The sequence below is a fragment of the Brienomyrus brachyistius genome, chromosome 3, assembly GCF_023856365.1.
Source record: "Brienomyrus brachyistius isolate T26 chromosome 3, BBRACH_0.4, whole genome shotgun sequence".
NCBI classification, from domain to species: domain Eukaryota; kingdom Metazoa; phylum Chordata; class Actinopteri; order Osteoglossiformes; family Mormyridae; genus Brienomyrus; species Brienomyrus brachyistius.
The window spans coordinates 28,997,679-29,011,399 of NC_064535.1; the positions used below are offsets into that span (position 1 = coordinate 28,997,679).

The following is a 13,721-nucleotide window of genomic DNA, read 5'->3' on the forward strand; positions in this document are numbered from 1 at the left end:
TAACGAGATAAGGCGATTCTGATAGATCTGCAAACAACTATTATCATAACTGATAACGAGTATCTTTGTCCCGAAAACGATGCCTTGTAGTTTAACATTTGCGATGCATTTTTCGTGGTGTGTATGTTCGATGAGATACTTCGCATTATTTCAAACAGTTTCTGAGTGAGTGAATAAGCGGTCATTAATGCATGTCAAAAGGATCTCAATCATAAACAATGTGATTGTTATATAAATTTGGATTTTGATATACAGTCTGACATAATAACCGTTAACAATAGGATACTTAACGTATTTCATATTCACAGTTAGATTGTTCTGGACGTGTATTTTACACATTCATTTTAAGTCCAATATAAAAGGGAATATCTTAAGCTGAGATAAGGCACAAGGGCAATATTAGACTGTTTGCTGTAGATGTTAGGATGGGGTGTGATTTGTCACATGCAGAACTACTTATGTAATCACAGATTATGTTAACCAGGGTGAGTATTGCTAAACTGGGATACCTGGCAAAATGGGACAGTTAAACTTTGCACTAAATATATGTCTTTAGTAATACTTTATTTTCTCTTCTATGTAGTGTTCTAGGAGCATTAATGTATTTAGAATGGTATCAAGACATTGAGATGGTTCTGTAATTTTTTCCAGAGAGGAAATTTTCAAAAGTGTCCCATTTTAACAATATGCAACCTAAGTCATATTCCACTTAGTGTATTTATTTAAACTTAAAGTTTGTTTTAAAATTTGAACTCTGACCTCAAGTCCCTTTGGTGTCCCCTAGGTAACAGAGCCCCCACCCTGACAGTCCTGCCCCCCTCCAGTGTGGAGGTGTCCAGCAAGAACACGGCCACCCTGATGTGCCTGGCCAACAAGGGCTTCCCCTCCGACTGGAAGCTGAGCTGGAAGGTGGACGGTAGCAGCAAAGTGGTGGAGACGAGCCGCGGGCTCCTGGAGAAGGATGGCCTGTACAGCTGGAGCAGCAGCCTGAGCCTCACTGTGGACGAGTGGAAGAAGGCGGGCTCAGTGGTCTGTGAGGCCAATCAGGGCTCCCAGGCTTCTGTCACTCAGATGCTGAAGAGGGCCGACTGTTCAGAGTAAATGAGCTCAGCGTCACCTGTGATGAGCGGCTGATTACTGTGTTTTTACCGTGTTGTGCTACAACGCTTCTGATTTAGTGATGATATAGAAAAAATTATGTGCTTTGTATGATCCATGACTGAATATCTTTACTAATGTTTTATAGGCTTTTGTGTCACATTATATTATCTTGTGTATCTTATTCCTGAAAGCTGCAGAGCTAAATAAATATTTCATTCTGTCTGACAAACCGACTGTCATCATAACTGGTTATTTTAACAAGCAGGTTCATACTGAGCAGTTCCTCTATACTGAGATTACAAACCACATCACAGGCTCATTCTTCATAAAATGGAGCAAACACTGTTCTAATAAAACTCATTTAATAAATCATTAAATCAAATGTACAGAAATATATTTATGTCTCAATGTAACTAAAATACATAAAACTGCTAACTGAAACCCACTGAAAACAGTCAGTGATCATGTGGGACAATCTGCTGCTCTGTGATACGGGCTGAGCCCCCACCTCACTGTAACCCCATGGGGACTGGGGGACATTTGCCTGCTCTATTCTGGGGGCAGCGGAACCGTCCTGCTCAGTTTATGCAAATAGGAGTTTCGCTCCAACGGCTGAGAGTTTAGTTTCAGGGTTTAAACAAGCTGGACTGGGGCAGCTGTGAGGGGGTGGGACTCACCCCATTTCTGATCAGGGGACAGGAAGCGGAAATGTCAGCCTCTCACTGGATACATCAGTACTTTTTACATTATTCAGTAAGAACAAATATTTTTTGTAATAGTTCCAGAATCGATTTCACTTAATTTCATTTAATTATGCACACCTGTAAATAATACCTTTTTTTTAGCTAATCCTAACCCTAATCCTAAACCTAATCCTAACCCTAATGCTACCCATGCTTTCTGGGTTTCATATCTGTTCATGGTTAATCGGTTCACTTCTTTTATGATCTGGATTTGTTTGATCAGCTCTGTTGCAAGTATCGATTGTTTATTTCTAAGTACTGATCTTCCATTATTATATAAAATATACTGAATTGTTTTGCAATGAGAATAACTCAATTGTCTTATCCATCTATTTTCCAAACCGCTTATCCTACTGGGTCGCGGGGGTCCGGAGCCTATCCCGGAAGCAATGGGCATGAGGCTGGGAACAACCCAGGATGGGGGGCCAGCCCATCGCAGGGCACACTCACATACCATTCACTCACACATGCACACCTACGGGCAATTTAGCAACTCCAATTAGCCTCAGCATGTTTTTGGACTGTGGGGAGAAACCGGAGTACCCGGAGGAAACCCCACGACGACATGGGGAGAACATGCAAACTCCACACACATGTGACCCAGGTAGAGACTCGAACCCGGGTTCTAGAGGCGTGAGGCAAAAGTGTTAACCGCTGCACCACCATGCCACCCCTGTCTTATCTATAAAAAGCTAAAAATAAAGTTGCCTAATAGTTCTTTCCGGAAGTGCATAGTTGAAAAAAGGCTTCTTTTCAAGACAAACAAAAACACTGAAAAGTAGGTACTCTTATTGTACTAAACATAACTTTCAAGGTAACCGAAATAATCTCACAGAATTCGCCGCTGCACCTGGACGTTTCTGTTTCAAACACTCTTTCATGCCCATCTAGTTGTTTCTTTTACATTTCTCACAACGCATGTAGCCACTCCCCAGCTACTGTATGTGAAAAACTCCAGGCCACCTTTTCTTCTCCGTTTTGAGGTGACTTACCACTAGGTGGCACCTGTGTTAATAATAAAGACTTCAAGTCGCCATGAAACACTATTGGAATTAATTCAAATTATTTTATTTTTAAATAGATCAAAATTATGAATATTGCAGCTCTAGCTTACACTTTTGTTATTTTTTATTTCATATTCAATTGTTTTTATATTCTAAATGTAAGAACTAGAAATGCCTGCGATGGGTTTGGCCCCCCATCCTGGGTGGCTCCCTGCCTTGTCCCCATACCCTCTGGAATAGGCTCCGGACCCCCGCGACCCTAAATAGGACAAACACTTATAAAAAATTGTTGGATGGTTTTAAAAAATACTATGCATTTATGTCTTTGTACAACTTTTTCACTTTAAGACATTTTTATTATGTCCTTCTACTGTCACGAAAGCATCTTTCCACCTAATATTTGGATGTAAAGTAATCAGTCTCACTGTCTTACTAGCTGAGTGAGGTTAAATGAGATTTAATCCCAATTACGCAGCTCACTTTCAAACGGCACATATTGTCATGGTAATTAACTCTGCAGAACTACCCTGCATCAAATAAGTTTGAATGCAGGGTTGTGGATTAAAAATGGCGTAGATCCCATTCATTCACCAAAAACGTATAGCGGTGCCATGCAGGGCTTGGGGAAAACCCAGTGCACCTTGGGGAACCTGGCCCAGTTGCAGTTGTAAATATGTTTAAATGTGTAATAATTAGTTGTAAATAATGTGTATTGTGTTGTACTTATATGTACATCGTGTGTGAACTTGTGCCTCATGATTATTGTGATTATTGATGGATGTGTTTACATGCCCACCGTGTATGTGGGGGCTAAGGGGGCTAACCCAGTGGGATAGTTGGTTACTGTCTCAGGCAAGAGGGTGAAACTCTGACTTCATTTGCAGCTGATCTCCAGGGTTATGGACAGCAGGGCTACCCCAAGTCTTCCTGTGCAGTGCAAACAGACCTGGTTCTCAGTGCTTTTCTGCGGACGCTCTTCCCTGAGCAACTACACCAGCATATTTGCAGAAATCAACCATGCTGACCGAGGTGGTGGAGCAAGTAGGAGATGCAGAGGACATCCTGTCTCTGTCACGCTGTGCACCATGGAGTCATGCTTGCATCAGAGAGGATCCATAAGTGTATGACAGGGTGACCATGGGTACTACATTACCGGCAGCTCGACCATGGCGCCACCCCCAGTGGAGCACCCTCTGCTGTTGCTATGGAGAACCAGAACACATACCCCTTGACTGTCCCGTCCCGTTCCACGGCCATGCCCTGCACAGCAGTCAGGAAACACAAGTGGGTGGTGCTGTGAGGGGTCGTCACCCATACCACGCACTGTGCATTGCTTGATTTCACCTTGTTCATACGAAGCCTTTACAAATAAGGCCCTTAGTTCCTGGTTGCAAATTCCTAGGCTGTCTCAACCAGGAACTTTTTTAGTTTTTGGCCTCTTTTGTATGTTGCTTTCCCACCAAACAAGAACAACTCTGACCTTTGTGCTAAATAAGTATGTAATTTCATACAAAACTGCGCACAGCTTTTTCATATATTTTTTTTTATATAATTCGCAATGTTTCTAATTCATTATTAAATCTTGCCAACAAATCAATCTTTCATTTTCCACAGAATAAGAAACAATGTAGCATTATTCTACTAATACATGATGGCAAGTTTTGTACAGCATACAGTGGTACTTCAGAACTCGAACTTAATCCATTCAGAACTCAGGTTCAAATCCTAAAAAGTTTGAGTTCTGATCGAATTTTCCCCATATGAAATAATGGAAAACCAATTAATTGTTTCCTGGCCCCAAAAAATTACACCTAAATATGTTTTTTGTTTTAGCATTTAAACACAAAATGAACAGGATAAAACAAGCATTTGCTAAACACATTTTAGCACATTTATCAAAACAGTAATTTGTAAAGTAAGAAAATAAATGTGTCCAAACAATGTGTAAAGTTAAAAAAAAAAACAACGATACCGTTTTCATAAACCCAGACAGCGGCAACATCAGACTATGATATGCGGTCCATTGTTTATTTTTATTATTACTCTGTATTCATTAATTTGTTTGTAAATCGCAAACCTTTTAGGTTGTGATATTTGTACAGTACAACTATTGCGTAACTTTTTGGGCGCCATCACAAGCATCGTCTGAGAGAGAGCTGCCCAAACTGGGCCATCTATCCACAAAGCCAGGTTTTCCCCCCACTGGCCCCTGAGATAATAAACAGGTGTTCAGTGGGACTAGGGGGTGCTGATTGGTTGGTCGGCTCCAAGACAAGGTGCACAAAAGGCAGACTCAAGTGCAGAGGACTGGAAAAGCAGGAACAGGAAGCAGGACCCAGGAAACAGGAATTGGGGCTGAAACACAAACCAGCATGATCACGGCAAACTTAAGAACAAGACACCAGTTTCCCAGCATATCGGCTGTGGAAATTCAGCTAATCAGGACCATGAACCCAGGAACAAGATACAGGCTAACTAGGACCAGGAACTCAAGACACTGGTCATCAGTAACAACAGACCCAAGAAACAAGATAGTGTTGCACAAACCACTAAGCCAGTAATAATGCTGCCAACCAGTGCCGGACAACCATTTAGGTGACATAGGCAACCGTCTAGGGCACTGTATTCTGAGGGGGCACCGACCAAGAGAGTCACTAGAGATTTATGAAAAGGGGGGATAAGTCTCTACTAGAGGATTCTGGTTATAATGAAAATGAATTACAGCGCACCATTTAAAGTAATTAGTGTACATTTACTGGGGGCTACAGAGCCCTAGTGATGCCCTTCATGCCGACTTAGCAAGACAAACACCCAGGAATAACACAAGCTAAGCTACAGCAAGACACACAGGCACTCAGCTGAAATTCTGAGCCCTGCAATACATAACTGTTAACATGATGTAATAAGAATTATTGCTGCAGATGGGATCAACATTAGCCTCATTACACGTTAACACATGTATCTGATGCACATGCAACCTGCTAATTCATCACAGAATTTTAGTACAGGAACCAGGAAGGACAGAAATGATGTCTGAGAGTCTCAGAAGGGGGCAGATGGTAACACATTTATATCAGTCATCATTTTGATTTTACCTCACTTTAAAACCTTTGATGTCACACTGTAACAAACAGACTATTAAAGGTTTGCCTTTCTCCTGGGCATAATGAACTGGTTATCATTTTGGAACAACAAATATTACATATGTGCTCTGTGGTTATGATGTCAGTCAGAAGATACTTTGCATTTTCAGTTCATGCCTCAGTGCTCTGGGGGGGTTTATATTCCAGGAGGTTTAACACTTCATGACTGACAGCTGCCCTTCATCACAACAGACTCCAAACAAACATGACTTTGATCAGCCTCAGCATCTTGCTCTTCATCCTCACTCACGGTAAAACACAACAAGCTCATCTTTTTGCAACACATTCCTTGATGAATTGTGCATTTTTCATTTAGATGTCTGAAGATTCTAAGTGTGTAAATTTTGTATGTTTATTCAGTTGTTCATATGTTTATATTTTGTATTTTCAGAATCCAGAGGACAAGTGACTGTGACTCAGACTCCAGAGCTGATATCAGCTTCCTCAGGACAGACAGTCACTATAAACTGTAAAACCAGCAGCCCAGTGTATAATGCTGGGACCTCTATTCCTCGCATGGCCTGGTACCAGCAGAAACCTGGAGAAGCTCCTAAACTCTTGATCTATAACGCAAATAGCCGTAGCTCTGGGATTCCATCTCGATTCACTGGCAGCGGATCTACTACTGACTTCACTCTGACCATCAGTGGAGTCCAGGCTGAAGATGCAGGAGATTATTACTGTCAGAGTTTCCACTACCCCAATAGTCAATATGTGTTCACACAGTGATACAGAGCCGTACAAAAACCTCCCTCAGTCAGACTGTACAGTGACTGCACTGCTGCAGCTGGGACTCACTGCAGGTGCTGAGGGGGAAGTTAAACCAAAGCTCTATAAACCAAAGTTCAGTATGTGTAACAAGGTTAAAACATGTTTATAAAATATGATTTTTACCAATATTAAGTAATTCTATTCAAGCTTGACATGATAAATTACTCAGTATAACAAGAGTCCTTTAGACAAGATTTCAACACAGTTGTCATCTCCCTTCTTTTGAAAAAAGATAAGGACCCTACCTCATGTTGTAATTACCGTGCACTTTCCTTGCTTGGAGTAGACGTCAAATTGTATGCCAAAGTTCTCTCACGCCGATTCGAATCTTTTATGACGAAGTTGGTTCATGAAGACCAAACAGGGTTTATAAACTCTCGTTCAGCCTCTGACAATCTCCGTCGCTTACTACATATAATTTATTCTGCTGATCAATCGGAGACCCCTGTGGTGTTTTCTCTTTGGACGCTATTGAAAGCTTTAGTTCCACTACCTTTGGTCTGTCCTGGAACATATGGGTTTATGTCCTGACTTTATTAACATAATAAAAGTATTACACAGTAATCCCAGGGCAGTTATCTTAACAGGTCAAATATGTTCGCAGTCTTTTTCTTTGAGTAGAGGCACTACTCAAGGGCTCTCCTCTCTCCCCTTTTTCTCTATACTATACTGTGAACAATAACTTTAAGAAAATCCTGTCAGTCATTAGTGCCGATCTTTCAAACTGGACACATTTACCTAATTCCCTATATGCCCGAATCTCAGTTGTTAAAATGAATATCCTACCATGCGTGACCTTTTACAGTGCCATCTTACCTTTGCCTTCCCCTCCTCACTTCTGGATCCGATTGGCTTCTATCCTACTCAAGTATATCTGGAATGGGACACGCTCTCGCATTACGTTGCCCACTATTCAGCGTAGTAGGATGGATGGAGATCTCTCCTTTCCTAATTTTAAACTCTTTGCTCAGTCATTCACTCTTCGCCCTTTATCAGTTTGGTTCAACTCAGGCTCCAAAGTGTCATGAAGAGCCGCTGAAGAATCCTTGGTGGCTCCATATAATTTAAAAGACTTGGTCTTTTGCAGTATTTCAACAAAGCAATGTAATCTCCGTTTTGGCCCAATTTTGAAGTTGATGTACAAGACACATTTTCTGAGCATACATGGGAAGCAATAACAATGTCCTCTACAAATCCCAATCATCAGATGATACACTGGAAATTAGCGCACATAATGTATTTAAAACCTTTAAAACCATTTTATATGCGTCTGTCCACTAGGGGTACCGGGCACTTCTCTTCATTTTTTCTGGGATTGTTCAGCTCTTAATCCAATCTGGTGTCACTTAGCTAATGATATTTCAATCCTATTGGACAAAGCCATCATCTTAACTCCTAACCTGTTTTTTCTAAGTGACTTTTCAGCTCTTGCACTCGCACCTTTTCAGAGGAGCCTTCATCTTGTTGCTTTAACAGCAGCTAAGAAGTTACTAGTTAGCTGGTGGAACCCCCCCCCCCCCCCCCACACACACACACACACACACACACGTAATGTGTAGGTGCTTATGGGCTCTTAGTCTGCTTAGTATTATCTCAATGAAGCTGTCAACCGCAAGGATGCATGGGGCTAGATCCCAAACACTGACGAGTGCTGCTTTTATTTTTGATAATCTTGCATAACTAATTACCCTTAAATATAATATTCCTGTATTCCGTACTTATTTCTGATAGTGGAGGCGGAATGGTGGTGCAGTGGTTAGCACTGTTGCCTCACACCTCTGGGACCCGGGTTCGAATCTCCGCCTGGGTTACATGTGTGCGGAGTTTGCATGTTCTCCCCATGTCGTCCTGGGGTTTCCTCCGGGTACTCCGGTTTCCCTCCACAGTCCAAAAACATGCTGAGGCTAATTGGACTTGCTATATTGCCCGTAGGAATGCATGTGAGAGTGAATGGGGCGTGAGTGTGCCCTGCGATGGGCTGGCCCCCCATCCTGGGTTGTTCCCAGCCTCGTGCCTGTTGCTTCCGGGATAGGCTCCGGATCCCCCGTGACCCAGTAGGATAAGCAGTTTGGAAAATGGATGGATGGATATATAACTAATAAAGATTGCAGTCCTACAACAGACAGATAATTTCATCATAAGGATCAGTTATTTTTAGTTATGTTTAGTTGTGAATCTACACCCTAAACAGTGTAAGTCATATTTTAAATGATAAAATCTTTATTATTTTAAACATACTTTAAAATCGTTATTACACTGCATTTTTTTCACAATATGAAAAAAATCTCAAAACTTTCCAACACCACTGCTTACAGTGTGAAGGAGAACCAAAGTTTGCCCTCCCGTTATTAAAAACAGATGCATCACATGTATTTGCATGAAAGACACACTTTGCATTGGCAGCACGTCCCTCAGTGACCTGTGGCAGCTTATAAACCTGTGAGATTAACACTCTGTTACTCACAGTCGTCCTTCACAGCAACACAGGGAGTAAAGTCCACAGGGACAATGACTTTAATCACCATCTTCATCTGGACGCTCATCCTCTGCATCCAAGGTCAGTCTCAATGCATCATCATTAAAAATCAAACACTATAATACAAACAACTATGGTAATGATATAATTGTATTTCTTAAAATATTTCAAATAGTGTTATTTATGTTTTTTAGAATCCAGAGGGCAGATTACTGTGACTCAGACACCTGTGGTAAAAGCTGTTACTGTAGGTGAAACTGTGACCTTAAGCTGTAGGACCAGCAGCCCTATAACTTACGATGATGTGTCATGGTACCAACAGAGGACTGGAGAGCCTCCTAAACTCCTCATATATGATATAAGCAGCCGTCAGTCTGGGACTCCAGGACGATTCACTGGAGGTGGATCTAACTATGGGTCTGACTTCACTCTGACCATCAGTGGAGTCCAGGCTGAAGATGCAGGAGATTATTACTGTATGAGTTTCCACTACCCTAATAGTCAATATGTGTTCACACAGTGATACAGAGCCGTACAAAAACCTCCCTCAGTCAGACTGCACAGTGACTGCACTGCTGCAGCTGGGACTCACTGCAGGTGCTGAGGGGGGAGTTAAACCAAAGCTCTATAAAGTTCAGTATGTGTAAGAGGGCTAAAATATGTTTATAAAATATGATTTTCATCAAAATTAAGTAACTCATTATTTATATGTACACATTTCACATTATTTAAATACATAGAGCGACATTGATAGATCACACATAGAAGCTGTTTCATCTGCAGTCATGCCCCTTCAATTGTCCAGAGAGGAGCCCGGTTTCCTAAGGCGGGAAAATCAAGCAGATTACCAGTGACATTGTTACAAGAAACTGAAGGAGGTATTTTGCTATTTCGTTTTTCAAACTTTGCATTGGCAGCATGTCCTTCAGTGACAAAAGTGTAACAGGGTTAAAATACACCTATAATATATTGCGATTTTCATCAAAATTAACTCTCATTATTTATATACACAGGCACACATTTCATATTTTTAAATACATACAGTAACAGCAACAGATCACACATTGCAATCCAGTAGGGAGCCCCGACTCCTCAGGTGAGGAGATCAAGCAGGTTGCCACTGACATTGTTACAAGAAACTGAAGGAGATAGTTTATTTTGTTTTGTATCGGCGACACATCCTTCAGTGATAAAAAGCCATGCATCTGGAACTGCAGAACGATTCACTGAAGGTGGATCTAACTACAGTTCTGACTTCACTCTGACCAGCACTGGAGTCCAGGCTGAAGTTGCAGGAGATTGTTGTCACGCTCAGCTCGTCCGATCCTCATGTGTCCGATCCCTCATCATCCACGTGTGCTTCCCCGATTGTGCCCAGCTGTTCCGTGTTATTTCGACTTGTCTCTTCTATATTAGTCCACGTCTTGCCCTGTCTGATGTCGGTCATTGTGGTTATGTGCATCGCTAAACCCCCCGTCAGTCCAATTAAACCCTTGTTTGCCGGTATTCCACCTACCTGCCTCGTCCTTCGCTGCGTCCAGCCTGCCCGTCCTCCTTCGAACCTAACAATTGTAGGGAGCCGCCCACTGGCCCATGAGGGAATCCAATTGGACAGCCGAAGGCTCTGAATGTGTGTAGGTCCTTCTGAGCCCATGATCATGCACGGCACAGGCAGCCCAATCAACAAAAAAAAACTGACACAAATATGTCAGTGCGCAGTGTGCTTCACCCGCTGAACGAAGAGGAAGATTCGCTATGGCGTCTTCTTCAAAGATAACAGCACAAATGGTGATGGTCAGTTCACCCACTGCATGTGAACAGCCACACTGAAGGTGAATATAGCCTCCTTATAAGAACAGTGAGTCATAGTGATGAAGAAATGCACTTCAGTTCAATTTTTGAATGTCTGCATACCGGTTCAGCCACCTGTTGCGGCATATCCAGCCATACTGCACCAGCACTGCACCAGCTTGTCGGAGAGACTTGCTATCACTGAGGATTCTAGTCTCTGGGAATTGCCAACAAAGTATGGCTGCAAGGTACAAATTGGCATCTGTATCACTGAGTTTTCAAACTATGCACAGACATTTGGGAAGCTCCATATTATACGGTAGTTTCGGCACGGCGGCGTGACACGGGCAGGAAACAGAAGGTGATGACATGTTTAGTTGCTCTGAAACAAAACGGGAGTTTACTAAAGTGAAAAAAATGCCCAGGAACAGGCAAGGGGACAGAACGTCCAACACAAAGGATCATTCCACAACACAAAGGATCATTCCACAACACAAAGGATCATTCCACAACACAAAGGATCATTCCACAACACAAAGGATCATTCCACAACACAAAGGATCATTCCACAACACAAAGGATCATTCCACAACACAAAGGATCATTCCACAACACTGGCACTTAATATAATGACTGACTGGGGAACTGAACAAAGGCAGGCACTTAAATACACAGATGAGGAGGACTGACAAAAGGCAGGTGTGAATCATCAAAACAATCAAACAATCACAAAGGGGGCAGGACAAGGAGCAACAGATAGAACAATGAAATACTGGCACAGAGAAACAGGCAACAGGTAGAGTAACTGATAATAACCATTGAACTTAGGATAGGCGTGGGCGATATGACGATATGAGATCGTGAAGACGATCAATGTGGTGACGATCTGCCAAGCAGAGAGATCGTACAATTGTCTATATAGATTACATTCTATCTGTCTATTGCGGCTCTGTGCTCTTCCAAATTTTTTTCCTCAGCCAAAGTGGACTATTTGCTAGTCCGCTTAATGCCCGCCTTATAGAAAGAGCGCTCGACCAACCAAAGTGAACTACATCAATGACGTACAGTTCTCACTCCGCCATTCTCTTTGATTCTGAGTGTAGCAGGAAGCGATGGCTGAAAGTAAGAATGTAATGGAAGAGTTTGTCCCTAAAAAAACATTGCATCGGTGATACGGAAGTGGTTTGGCTTTTACCCAGACGATAAGGAACAAATAGTCGTTACTTTGCGTCAGACGGCAACACGACGGACCTTTTCAAGCACTTAAAGAGACAACATCCGAAACAGTATAACGAGAGAACCACAATTTAACTTTAAGTTTACATTTATACCCTTTATTGACCCTTTTAAGGACCCATTTATTGTTTTACCTAAGAAGGTATTGTCATGTCATGTTAAAATGACAATGTTGAATAATTCAGTAATAGTTTAAGAATAGCATTAGCCCGTAATAAGAGTTGCCATTTTTATTGCTTACCATTCGTACGTTTTTGTTCTTGTTGATATTTTGTTCTGAAGTAACTTTAAATATTTATTTTGCTTTAAATAAAGTTGTTGGCAAAATTGCACAAACTGATTAAAATCTGTTCAGAAATGTTCTTTGGCCAAAATCCTGTTTTATTGTTCAGGACTATATTTTTACAAAGAAAAATACTTTGGTTGTACTGTTCAGTAACTTGCAAAATAGTATAAAAAAAGTATCATTCAAATCAGTATAAGTACTGTGATAAAATCGAAATCGTGATATGACTGTAAAAAAATTGTGATATGATATCTTTGCCATTTCGCCAACAGGAAGGCGAAAATAATAAACGCTTGGGGAAAGAAACAGAAAACCAGTAAATGCAAAACACCACATGAGGCCAGCCTGAAACCCACGAGCAGAGGGTTCACAGACTGTGTGGCGCACGGTCAAGCCACCAAGCTACACAGCAGTCCGGGGAACTGGGAAAACACACTAGGAACTAACACAGAGGGAGCAGGTTGGCCAGCAACATCTGCTGGCCGATCAGGGACTAAATGCATAGGAAAGGGATGGACTAGATGACAGAGAGGGGGAAACATAGAATGGCCAGCAATGCCAGTTGGCCAAACGTGGAAGAGTCATTGAGGGTGGGGTCATACAGAACAGAACCTGGCAATTATATAATATTATACAACCACTTGAGTTCAGATTGATTCCAGTGGGGCCCATTAACCTTCAGTCTATGGGCCTGATGGCCCAGGATGGTCATTTGCATAGAGGAGACACTTTGCATGAGCAGCACATGCTTCAGTGCCTTGAAGGTGCTTATAATCCTCTTCATAACACTCCATGACTGACAGCTGTCTGTACTTCACAGCGACAGACACAAACACAGCTATGGCGTCTATCAGCATCTTCATTGTGGTCTTTGCCTTTCTCTATCAAGGTAATATTCTGTACTTTTTAAGGGCAAATTATAGTAATTTTTAATACAGATAATTCAAAAATAATATGTAAAGCTTAATATACATATTCAGCTCATTGTTCTCTGGCTAAATACAACCACTGATATTCATTTTTTATAATACGGATTCATTTACAAAATTAAAATTACAAAAAAATACTGATTGACTTGTTATTATTTCTCATTTTATTTTATTTCTAATATCTTTACATTTTGATTTTACTTTCAGAATCCAGTGGTCAGGTCACTGTGACTCAGACTCC

The 13,721-nt window shown here is 41.5% G+C and overlaps 1 gene segment (V, D, J or C); it reads left to right on the top strand.

The window, feature by feature from the left end:
- LOC125738142 (Ig kappa chain V region Mem5-like) overlaps positions 1-13,721 on the top strand; it is a 76,418-nt gene that overhangs the window by 45,280 nt on the left and 17,417 nt on the right.